Here is a 12491-nt window from a genome sequence, read left to right as displayed (position 1 = left end):
TACTTCTGCCAGTACCTCGCCTCCTACCTTCCAAACTGTACAGAAGCTCTCCTGCGAACCTTGCGGAACTAGCACTCCTGAAAGAAAGGATATTGCGGAGACATGGCTTAGCCACAGCGTAGGGGATGTTTCCAGAATGAGATTCCCACTCTGCAGCGGAATGTGCGCTGATATGAAACTTCCTGGCAGATTAAAACTGTGTGCCGGACCGAGACTCGAACTCGGGACCTTTGCCTTTCACAAGCAAGTTTGGAAGGTAGGAGGCGAGGTACTGGCAGAAGTAAAGCTGTGAGGACGGGGCGTCAGTCGTGCTTGGGTAGTTCAGTTGGTAGAGCACTTGCCCGCGAAAGGCAAAGGTCCCGAGTTCGAGTCTCGGTCCGGCACACAGTTTTAATCTGCCAGGAAGTTTCATATCAGCGCACACTCCGCTGCAGAGTGGGAATCTCATTCTGAAGAGGCCAATTTGTTGATACCACCACTGTAGAACATTTGTCTTTGTTGACGGAACGACAACCTCACGCCTGCTTGCACCGCTTCATCACTATCAAAGTAAAGTCCTCTACTGTGTTCTTTACGTTTTGGAAACAGATGAAAATCGGATGGGGCCAAGTAGAGACTGTATGGAGGATGATCGATGACACTACTGAAGGTGTCGGATTGTTGCAGATGTCGCAGCGCTCGTGTGTTGTCTGCCATTGACATGCCGAAGGATATTGTGCCCCGTGTGTGGACGAACTCCTCGAATTCGAAACTCGTTTGCAGCTCACAGTTTCTCATGCAACGACATAGTTACCTTACAGACCGCCGACGGTTACATGCTACAATTCGGAGCCCTCTAGAGGCAGAGGCCTGCAAATATGTAGACATGAAGAATAAAGATGTAGAATGTTGATAACGTTTGTTTTATTTAAAAAGATTTAAGAACTTTCACATAAAAAATTAGGAGACATTATCTTTCGGCATGCGATGGTCCATTTTCCGTCGTTGCTCTATATCTCATAAAACAAATGTCGGGATGATATCTTTGAAAAAGACACAGACGATTTGCTTTCCGATGGCAAGCATGTGCTCCTTTTCTAATACCACGCTCTCAACGGTAGTCGCGCGGGATTAGCCGAGCGGTCTCGGGCTGCAGTCATGGACTGTGCGGCTGGTCCCGGCGAAGGTTCGAGTCTTCCCTCGGGCATGGGTGTGTGTGTTTGTCCTTAGGATAATTTAGGTTAAGTAGTGTGTAAGGTTAGGGACTGATGACCTTAGCAGTTAAGTCCCATAAGATTTCACACACGTTTGAATTTTTTTTTGTCAGCGGTACATTAAACCCCAGTCTTCCTTTACTTTTCTAAGCAGCTTACCGTAACTATTAGTCATCTTTCAGATTATGTAGCTGGGAGGGTATAATGGTACTGCTTAAACGATTTAAAAAAGTCGATACCTAGTAATTTGGAGCTCTTATTAGCACGTGCATATATAGGTGAAAATATTTCTGATAAAGACAAAGAATTGTTTTCCTTGGCAGCAATGGGTTTTCAAAGCTCGCTTAGGGAACATGTACGAAAGAGTTTCTCGACCACATCGCCTTGGAAAACAATTGGGAAAGAAGGGAAATGAGGCCCGTGGTGAAGTGAGGAAAATTGTAAACCGCCAAACACGGTGAACGGTAAACAGTGCTCGAAAAGTACTAGCAGGAATTTAGGGAGCACTTATCATATCTGAATTACTCATTTGTGAACGTCGATGATGGCGATCTACCACTCTGCAGCTTCTTACCACAACTGATCGACGTAAGTACTGGTAAATTCACATCATACGCGATGTGATCTCAATAGCGAAAAAAATTAAAGTTGGAAATAAAATAAAAAACAAGAGTAATATATACATCTATACAGTAATTTTTTACCTGTAATAGCTCTCGGAAAAAAGATTACTAGTAACCCCGAAAACTGTTGGTATCTTGCACACTAGAGATTCGTCACAATCAATGAACGTAGATGTCACTGAAGAAAATATTACATATCTGGGGCGAGTAATTATGGACATCCAGATTTCTACGTCAGACTAACAGACAGAGTTAAAATGCTTAAGTTTAACTATTGGTTACGGTTCAAGCCCTGACAAATCTATATTCACATTTTTCCTTTGCAAACCATTTTATAGTGCATATTGCAGTGAACTTCGAAGCGATATTAGTCTTTCCCCCTAAGATGTTCGAGCGGTTACACAGGGTGTAAAATGCGACATTAGGCAAACTGCGACATCCACATGCTGGAAGTATCGGTATTTCGGTGACGAAAACGACTGCTGCTAGTGCCGACATGGGCTTTCAATCCTGAAGCAGCGTACGTCTCAAAAAGACTTAGAGAATCGCACAATATATCACCGGTTATGCATAGAAGAGCTCTAAATTTACTTTGATATAAGACACACGAAAACATACAGTACAGTAACTACTGTAATTGCTTTCCAGTTTTTATGTCTGTCGCTCAAGATATACTTGTAAAATTTTTGCAGCACTGGGATTGCTCCGAAAGAGACCAAGCTAATGTCATTATTATGGAGTCAGCGTGAACCGAACACAGCATCTCCAAATACTAATAGTGTATTTCGTAGCAACTTAGCGAGGATTAGCAGGAGCGACCACCGTGAATCCTCTGCAGCCTTCTAGACTGGTTCAGACGGGCATATATTATCGACAGGTTACCTGGCAGGTTTGCTGCACTTACTCCTTTGTAAACACAGAAATGATTTAGGGCAGTATTCAAGCCCATAAATCCTTTTTCCATTCATTACTGAATAGGCAGTGACATTGGTCTTACAAAAACAACTGGCTTCCCCACTTTTTAATGGCTTTGACCACTATGGGACTTAACTTCTGTGGTCATCAGTCCCCTAGAACTACTTAAACCTAACTAACCTAAGGACATCACACACATCCATGCCCGAGGCAGGATTCGAACCTGCGACCGTAGCAGTCGCGCGGTTCCGGACTGAGCGCCTTAACCGCGAGACCACCGCGGCCGGCCCCCACTTTTTATTTAAGGACAATAAATTCTAAGTCTTTAGAAACCGAAAACAGGTTAGATCAGCTGAAAAAGCAGTTAATAATTGCATGGGGGCTTAATTAAATTTATGATTGAAAATATTTTTAATTTTAGTAACTGTCTGTCCGATTACGTAATGTCTCGTAATCGGTTGGCCCTGACTATTATTATTACGCTATCTGACTGCAAAGAACAATGTAAGAAAATTTTCATAAACACAGTTAATTAATTAAGTCCCCAGCAACTATAAAACCTACAAAATCCAAGCACAAATGTAACTGTTCTGTATGTGGAGTGTGACTCAACGTACGCATCTGGCCCGGTTCTTTTCCAACAAGACAAGAATTTTTAAATACCAACTATACTGACGTGACAAAAGAAATTTAGAAAAACTATAATTACGCAAGAAAATCACAATTACACTCTAATCCAAGAACACAAGCCAGATGCTTTGTTGACTGAACCTGTAGTGACACATTATTTCAGATACACAACCAATAAAAGAACATTGTAAGTTTTACCTTCATATATATTGACGAAATGCACTCATTACAATAACATCTGCTATCTCTCCCATCAAATAACTGCATAAGACATGAAACAACACTCTTTACTACAACATCTTACTCCGACTTCACGACAAGCAGTGCCCACTAGCACATCTCGGTACGAACTCTTAACACACACTGTCCTCTACGAGCTCTCGACAGGCACTGACTTCCACGAACTCCCGACAACCACTGACTGCCATGAACTCTCAACAAGCACTGTGGAGGAGGCCTAATAGTACTCTTTGGCGCAATCTCTGGCGCAGTGGCACAGTGTAGCCACCGTTCATATGCCCCTCCTCCACAGGCCAGAATTTGATGGTATTTTTGCCAGCATTGGTGGTGAAAATACCACCAAATTCGTCCACAAAAATACAGACAAAAATAAAAGATAATATTAATACCTAAACATCACATAATTAGTTAAAATTTTGGCATTGCACTGACCTTACACTAACCTAATATATGAAGTACAGTAGGCAATACAAATTCTTTTCATACACGTGGCTTTACATAATAGTTTACACAATATACAAAAAAAATCAGTTTATACAAATGTTCACATAAAATGCTTTCAATGATTAGTTTATACAAAAAAAGACACTAACAGGTGACATCTTTTCAGTAGAAGCAGTCCATCAGTTGCACCCAGCAATGTTGAGTAGGTGCAGACACCAACAAGTGACATCATTTCAGTAAAAACAGTCCATCAGTTGCACCCTGCAATGTTGAGTAGGTGCAGACACCAACAAGTGACACCATTTCAGTAGAAGCAGTCCATCAGTTGCACCCAGCAATGTTGATCAGGTGCACACAGCAACTAGTGACTTCATTTCAGTAAAAACAGTTCATCAGTTGCACCCAGCAATGTTGAGTGCAGGTGCAGACAGCAAAAAGTAACATCATTTCAGTAGAAGCAGTCCATCAGTTGCACCCAGCAAAGTTTAGCAGGTACACCCAGCAACAAGTGACATTATTTCAGTAGAAGCAGTTCATCAGTTGCACCCAGCAATGTTGAGCAGGTGCAGACAGCAACAAGTGACATCATTTCAGTAGAAACAGTCCATCAGTTGTACCCAGCAATGTTGAGCAGGTGCAGACAGCAAGAAGTAACATCATTTCAGTAGAAACAGTTCTAACAGTGGCACCCAGCAATGTTGAGTAGGTGCAGACAGCAACAAGTGACTTCATTTCAGTAGAAACAGTTCATCAGTTGCACCCAGCAATGTTGAGAGCAGGTGCAGACACCAACAAGTGATACCATTTCAGTAAAAACAGTCCATCTGTGGCACCCAGCAATGTTGAGTAGGTGCAGACAGCAAAAAGTAACATCATTTCAGTAGAAACAGTTCTAACAGTGGCACTCAGTAAAGTTCAAGAGGTACACACAGCAACAAGTCACATTAATTCAGTAGAAGCAGTTCATCAGTGGCACCCAGCAATGTTGAGTAGGTGCAGACAGCAACAAGTGACTTCATTTCAGTAGAAACAGTTCATCAGTTGCACCCAGCAATGTTGAGCAGGTGCAGACACCAACAAGTGACATCATTTCAGTAGAAGCAGTCCATCAGTTGCACCCAGCAATGTTGAGCAGGTGCAGACACCAACAAGTGACATCTCTCAGCCGAAGCAGTTCCACAAAATTCACTAGCACTGATCACACTGTTCATCAGCAGAAATTAAACACGACCAAATGTCACACATCATGTTGAAAAGTGCAGGTAACAGTTCAGAATATTTATCTTCACTAATCAGACAGTCCAGGCATGAACAATAGTTTGAATGCACATACAAATGCTTTTACAATAACATACAAATCATAACAAACACACAAATGATATCAGATAATTGTCCTATTAACTATTACAATACACAAATACCAGTAAACCTATAATATTCATGGGTGTCAGTGCAAGCCACTACAAACAAATAAAATAATATTTAGGAGATAGGTGGGTAGGATTAGGAAAGGAAAACACACAAAACACACTCACTCATCTTTCATCCACATTAAGTACTACTGTGTAATTGAATAGTGTTAACTGTGTAAATGCAATTCTGTCAAAATTTAATGTTCATCATGTGTATCAAGTAGTACTGGCAGCAATGTATAACAGTCAATAATAGTTAGTCAACGTCATAGTCATCATGTCAAGACCAATGTTTGCCAAGCCAGATCAAAATGTACTGTTGTTGAACAACTGTCAGTGCGCCAAGATATGCAATTACTTCCTCTCTCCAAAAAAAAATATATACTGCTTAGTTATTTAACAAAGTGTGTGTATAGACCATCTTCCTTCTATTTTAGTGTTCTAGTCTGCTCTCTTCATCCTCCTTGTTCCATAAGACCAACAAAAAAAATATGCTCCTCACTTACTTTACCTCTTATACACCAAAACTCCAATAATCATCAGCATCACATAATCTCAATACGTCACTAATACTTCTTCAATACGTCGATACATATAACTCTTATCATCAATATCATTTACCTTACCTCTTGTCCACAAAAACTCCATAATCATCAACTTCATATAATCTCTATACCTCAATAATACGTCGATAAATATAAACCTCAGCACCAATATCATTTCACTTCCATAACAACTCTTTCCTCTAGTCAGTCTCCTCGAACAAGTACAGATAAAATCCTAATGCAACTTCATCATCCCATACAATCCGAAGACACATTGTCAACACACAACCTCTGTGTAATCCATCTGAGCCCAATCTTCTACTCATTATAAATTATAAGATACATTTTGGTTCCTTGTCCATCATTAAATAAAAGAAATGCATACCTGACCTCTAACAGACTTAGTTCGAATAACTCTCAGTAATTAAGTACGATTACGGAGTGTGAATGATCATAATGTTTCACAGTGTGTACACCACTTCAAGAATTATGGCAGACAGAAGCAAACATGTGGAGTATTTTTGTGTCAAGTGTCACTTCCTATTTCAATTGCTCACGAAAATGCAGTGTGATAATTGTCAATGGTCTACACCTAGTTTTGGTCTGTCATGTCGTTAGCTTCCTTCCTATTAGCATAAATTTATACAGCTTCCATAAAACCTCCAGCTCATGTGACTTCTATGACTTTCTTGTACTAATGTCGTTCGTCGAATTATAGCAGTTAATTTTCTTATCTTAAAAATATAAGGCACTGAGCGTAAGCAAAACTTGCAATAGCGAGTAAATATACCAGTAGAAAACAGAATGTCAACAAGTGTATGCAGCACAATTCTTACAATGAGGCTCCGCCAAGCGAACAATCTATAATTAACACAGTAGTGTGACCTAAACTCTATGTTTATACACAGTATATCAGCATTTCTATACACCAAATTAAAGAGTAGTTATGACAACAAAACAGAAATGTGTAAATATGTAATCCATGCAAAAAGCAGCAAACATATATCTTACGTAATAAACAGGTCATTAGCATCATATCAGCCTAAGCAAATAAATGTTCATATGTCATCTTAATAAGTAAACATGAAGGCGCAAGCAGATAAATCACAAAGTATAACTTACATACCTAACCACATCAGCACAATTAATCAGGTGACAATTATAATTTAAATAACTAAGCACAGCAGGCACATAATAGAAAAATATGACATCAGTGAAAAAGCAGTGCAGCCAAGCGATGCATAATATATACAAATAACAACCCTGTTCATTAATCAATAATTGTCAAAATCAGTAAATGTACGCAAGCACGTCGCTTCACACGTAAATTCATAGAACATGAAATTTAGCAGAAAGTATGAATCACGTAATCGCGAGCATCAAATTACGTCTAAAGTACGTACCTAAGTGGAAATATGTTACCTGAAAATAAACTCAATTAATAGTTACCTTTTTTTTTTTTAGTTAATTAGTTTCTTCTTCGAAATTACATTCTTTCTGAAAATTTCTCGATAGCAAGTCGTCTTAACGTCGGACACGCACAGAATTTACCTGAAGGTCTTAAATACTTTATACACCGTATCCTGCAAAATACTGAATGTTAATAACACAATTCAACAAGTCCTTATAGCTTTATACAGAATTTAGTCGGAGAAATTAGACTGTGTGTTTGTTTACGGCTGTCAGTGCATTCGCACTGAGCGCTCGATCAGCTGTGGGCGCGTGACGTAGGAAGCTATTGTTCGCGTCAACGACTGCCTTGTGCGGCGCGCAGACTTGACTGTTGCTTTGAGTATGTGCCGCCGCCAAAACACAGCGCGGTACTCTTGCATTCTCCGTGTTTACGTAAACTGTTGGTTTCTCACAAGTATGTCATTCCACAAAAATTTTTACGTTAGATATATGATGTATTCCTTTAGAGCGTCGAGATTTAAGAGTTTCTACTTCAACAGTGTTATCATGAATAATTTTGCGAATTCTATATGGACCGTTATAAAGCAGAAAAAATTTGCGACACAAGCCTTTTCCTTTGTGAGACAAACGGTGGGACTTAATTAATACCTTTTGACCAACTGACAAGAATTTTGAACGACCAGGACGTCTAGCTGATTTCTCTCTTCTAGCAGCCGCAGACGCAATATTTTGTAGAGCCAGGTTGACAACTTCAGAATGTCGCAGTTTCCGTGAAGGCGGAAAAGGAACGATTTCAGAAATGCGATTTGTTGGTACCTTATTTTTTAATATCAATAGAGGCGGTAAAGAAGTTGAGTCATTAGGAAGTTCATTCAGAATGTTTTGAAAAATATGAAGGTACTGATCCCAAGTTCTGTGATTCTGATGACAATAAAGACGACACAATTTATTGATTTCCTTCATCCATCTCTCTGAAGCGTTAGATTGAGGGTGAAAAAGTGAGATGAAGATTGGTTTAATTTTACGACACTGTAGAGTACGAAGCCAAATTTTAGAACGAAACTGTGATCCATTATCTGATATAACCTTATCAACATGACCAACTTCTTTAAGAAAATGTTTGATGAAAGCGTTAGATACTGAACGAGCTGTTGCTTTGCGTAAAGGTGTAAAACACACATATTTTGATGTCAACTCCACTGCTACGAAAATGTACGCAAAACCATTAGTAGAACGAACCACTGGACCGAACAAATCGACTGCAGCCATCTCCTTTAATTTCGCTGGAATGACGGGAAACAACGGTGCTCTGTGAGAAATCGTTGGAGGCTTAGCCATTTGACATAATTTACATTTGGCAAGAACAGATCGAATACGTTTTTCCATATTACTGAAGTAACAATTTTCTCGTAATTTGTGAAAGCATTTTCTAGGATCAAAGTGTGCATAACTGAGATGTGTATACCAAATCAATTTATTGACCCACTCATCAGGAATACAAACTAACCAAACAAAGTTGTCGACCGATTTTCGTTTAAAAGAATGTCATTGCGAACTGAATAGCATCTAATTTCTCTGGATCAGGAAGAATATCTTCTGTAGCAATAATGTGACCGAGAATTTTCACCTGAGAACGACCAAATTCAGATTTTTCTAAGTTCACTGTGATGCCAACTCTTGCAAAAATACGTAATAATGAATCCAAAATTTTGTTGTGCTCACTCCAAGAACGTTTAGCAATAAGAATATCGTCAACATAAGAAGTAATGTTGTCACGAAGATAAACAGGTAAAATTTCATTTAGGCTACAATGAATGCTGCAATAGGTACAGTAAGTCCAATCGGTAATTTCCAAAGTCACTTTTGGGTAAAACAGTCATATCCGGTTATTGTTCACTTACTCACTAGATAGATTGATAGTCGAAGAGTTGTTTTGACAGATGTAAAGAATAGTAAAAGAGTAGGTAGCGGTACAGAAAACTAAAAGAGAAATAGCACCACTACAGCTCGGGGCCCTATGCTCGCTACGGCACATATTCACTTAGAGTAGTGAATCCCCTGAGGACTTTAATAACTGCACATAATTTCTAGTTTGTGACTTAATGGCAACTTTGGCGGAAGTGCGTACATAAATTGATCTAACCATGCACATGGATGTATGTCATTCTTAGAATTGCGGAAGATCTTAAATTTCCGGACAGTCAAAAAGTGTTTATAGTCAAAGTTTTCGCCTCGTGGCGACAAAGACCTACCGCGTCTGTCCCAGTCCGAATGTCGATTATTGTCAAGTTCACGCGCCTGGCGCTCTCTTGTTGCTTCTCGTAAATGAAATAAATTACTTTCTTCACATCCTTCTGCTAAACTAACACTTGTCAATTTATCTGAGATCTCTTCGACTCTTTCCGATGAGTCACTTAATTGTTCTTTCACTTTATTTACGTCTTCTGTAAATGTCGCGACTCGGGTTTCGGTGTTGTCAATTTTAGTAGTTAAGTGTTCACACTGTTGCGTTAAGTTATTTATTATGTCATTTGGTACGGATTCCTCGATTCTTTCAATTATTTCTTCCTTATCGTGTGCACGCTGTAAATTTAACTCTGAAAATTTCTGTACTATCACGCGATCTTCTTCTTCCCGTTCTCTGTCCTGTTCCTCTTGTCTGATTTCTGTTGAAATTAAACTATTATTGTGAGAATTTAAAATCGGTTGTACTTCTTCTCTAATTTCTTTCTTTGATTCATCATTCGTATTTTTGAAACCTGTCCCTCTTCGTGAGCGTAACCATGTTGTCATTGCTTCCATCTCAGTTCCAAATGTTTCTATTTGTGATCCCAAATTTAATATTGCACTCATCAACTGCTCCATAGTAACCGGTTCGCAATTCTTTTCGCGCCTAACATTTCCCGCAAAACCAGTTTCCTTCGTCATAGCTGTAAGGCTATCTGTGTTCGATACTACTTCAGAATCTTCTATCGTTGATCTCGTATTCTGTGAATTTTCTGATTGAGAAAAATTTTGAAATGGTTCCGGACTATTTTCCCTGCTTGTTAAATTGTTTTCCACTACATTACTCATGACACTGTTTTCCTCTGTTGGCGAGTTCGCCATGTTAACAATTTCGTTATTCTGACTATTCATCATTTTTGCCTGTTTCATTGACCGCGTAATCATTTACAAAATATACGAAAGATTCGTCACTGTACGAAAATTACACACAATGCCTCCTTATCTCCAACAATACTATTCACATGAAATGTCTCCCTCAGACACGATCAATCGAACAATTGAAATAATTGCACTAATTTGTCAAACGCGTATACAAGGCAATAAAAATTAAATTTTGAAAAATACCATTAGAAGAATGCCAATTACCAAATCTACACATGCAAACTAGACTACAATTACTAAACTGCAAATTACTACAACAATACTACAGTCTACAATTTTCACAATCAGAAAAATTCCAAGGGACGATCCGAAGCAGCGGTCGCCACGTGCATGGGGGCTTAATTAAATTTATGATTGAAAATATTTTTAATTTTAGTAACTGTCTGTCCGATTACGTAATGTCTCGTAATCGGTTGGCCCTGACTATTATTATTACGCTATCTGACTGCAAAGAACAATGTAAGAAAATTTTCATAAACACAGTTAATTAATTACGTCCCCAGCAACTATAAAACCTACAAAATCCAAGCACAAATGTAACTGTTCTGTATGTGGAGTGTGACTCAACGTACGCATCTGGCCCGGTTCTTTTCCAACAAGACAAGAATTTTTAAATACCAACTATACTGACGTGACAAAAGAAATTTAGAAAAACTATAATTACGCAAGAAAATCACAATTACACTCTAATCCAAGAACACAAGCCAGATGCTTTGTTGACTGAACCTGTAGTGACACATTATTTCAGATACACAACCAATAAAAGAACATTGTAAGTTTTACCTTCATATATATTGACGAAATGCACTCATTACAATAACATCTGCTATCTCTCCCATCAAATAACTGCATAAGACATGAAACAACACTCTTTACTACAACATCTTACTCCGACTTCACGACAAGCAGTGCCCACTAGCACATCTCGGTACGAACTCTTAACACACACTGTCCTCTACGAGCTCTCGACAGGCACTGACTTCCACGAACTCCCGACAACCACTGACTGCCATGAACTCTCAACAAGCACTGTGGAGGCGGCCTAATAGTACTCTTTGGCGCAATCTCTGGCGCAGTGGCACAGTGTAGCCACCTTTCATAATATCAAATGTGATCTAGTAGGGTTGTCAGAAGTGCGAAGACCAAATAGGATTAAAATCAAGACATACTTCATATTACAGAGTAGCAGACCGGTATTGGGAAAAAGACATTAAATTTTATCCGTTAAAGTTTTATGTGGCACTGTTACAAAGAAGGGAGAGGAAATTGTAGAAACTTCCGAAAGTTTCTATGTTAAAGATGAAAATGTATATTTATGAGGTACCTCAGTGTTCTTTCTGAAGGGATATCCTGTAAGTAGTTTTATTATTGTTCAAGATTTGTAATACTAGTCTCATATTACGTTAACGAGTGCTGAGTATACCTTGCTTTTAGTGAACTGAAACTCAGAAGAGACAACTGGCTACATCCAGTAAACAAAAATGTAATGTAATGCACTGATATACCTAGAGATGAGTGTGTAAGCCCTCGAAACGTGTCGGGGGAGTAAGTAAGTAACAGACATAGATAACTGTTTTAATTTATCTTTCATTCCGAAGATTTGTTTAATTGTCTGTATAATTCAAACTCACGGGTAATTATTCAAATGGTTCAAATGGCTCTGAGAACTATGGGACTTAACATCTGAGGTCATCTGTCCCCTAGAATTTAAAACAACTTAAACCTAACAAACCTAAGACATCACACACATCCATGCCCGAGGCAGGATTCGAACCTGCGACCGTAGCGGTCGCGCAGTGCCAGACTGAATAGCCTAGAACCGCTCGTCCACACCGGTCGGCAGTAGTAATTAATTTGTTCGAGGCATGAAGAAATAAAGGTGTCTGAAGACAGTGGTATCAACAGAAA

The sequence above is a fragment of the Schistocerca piceifrons genome, chromosome 3 (genome assembly GCF_021461385.2).
Source record: "Schistocerca piceifrons isolate TAMUIC-IGC-003096 chromosome 3, iqSchPice1.1, whole genome shotgun sequence".
NCBI lineage: Eukaryota > Metazoa > Arthropoda > Insecta > Orthoptera > Acrididae > Schistocerca > Schistocerca piceifrons.
This window is presented reverse-complemented; position numbering follows the sequence as displayed.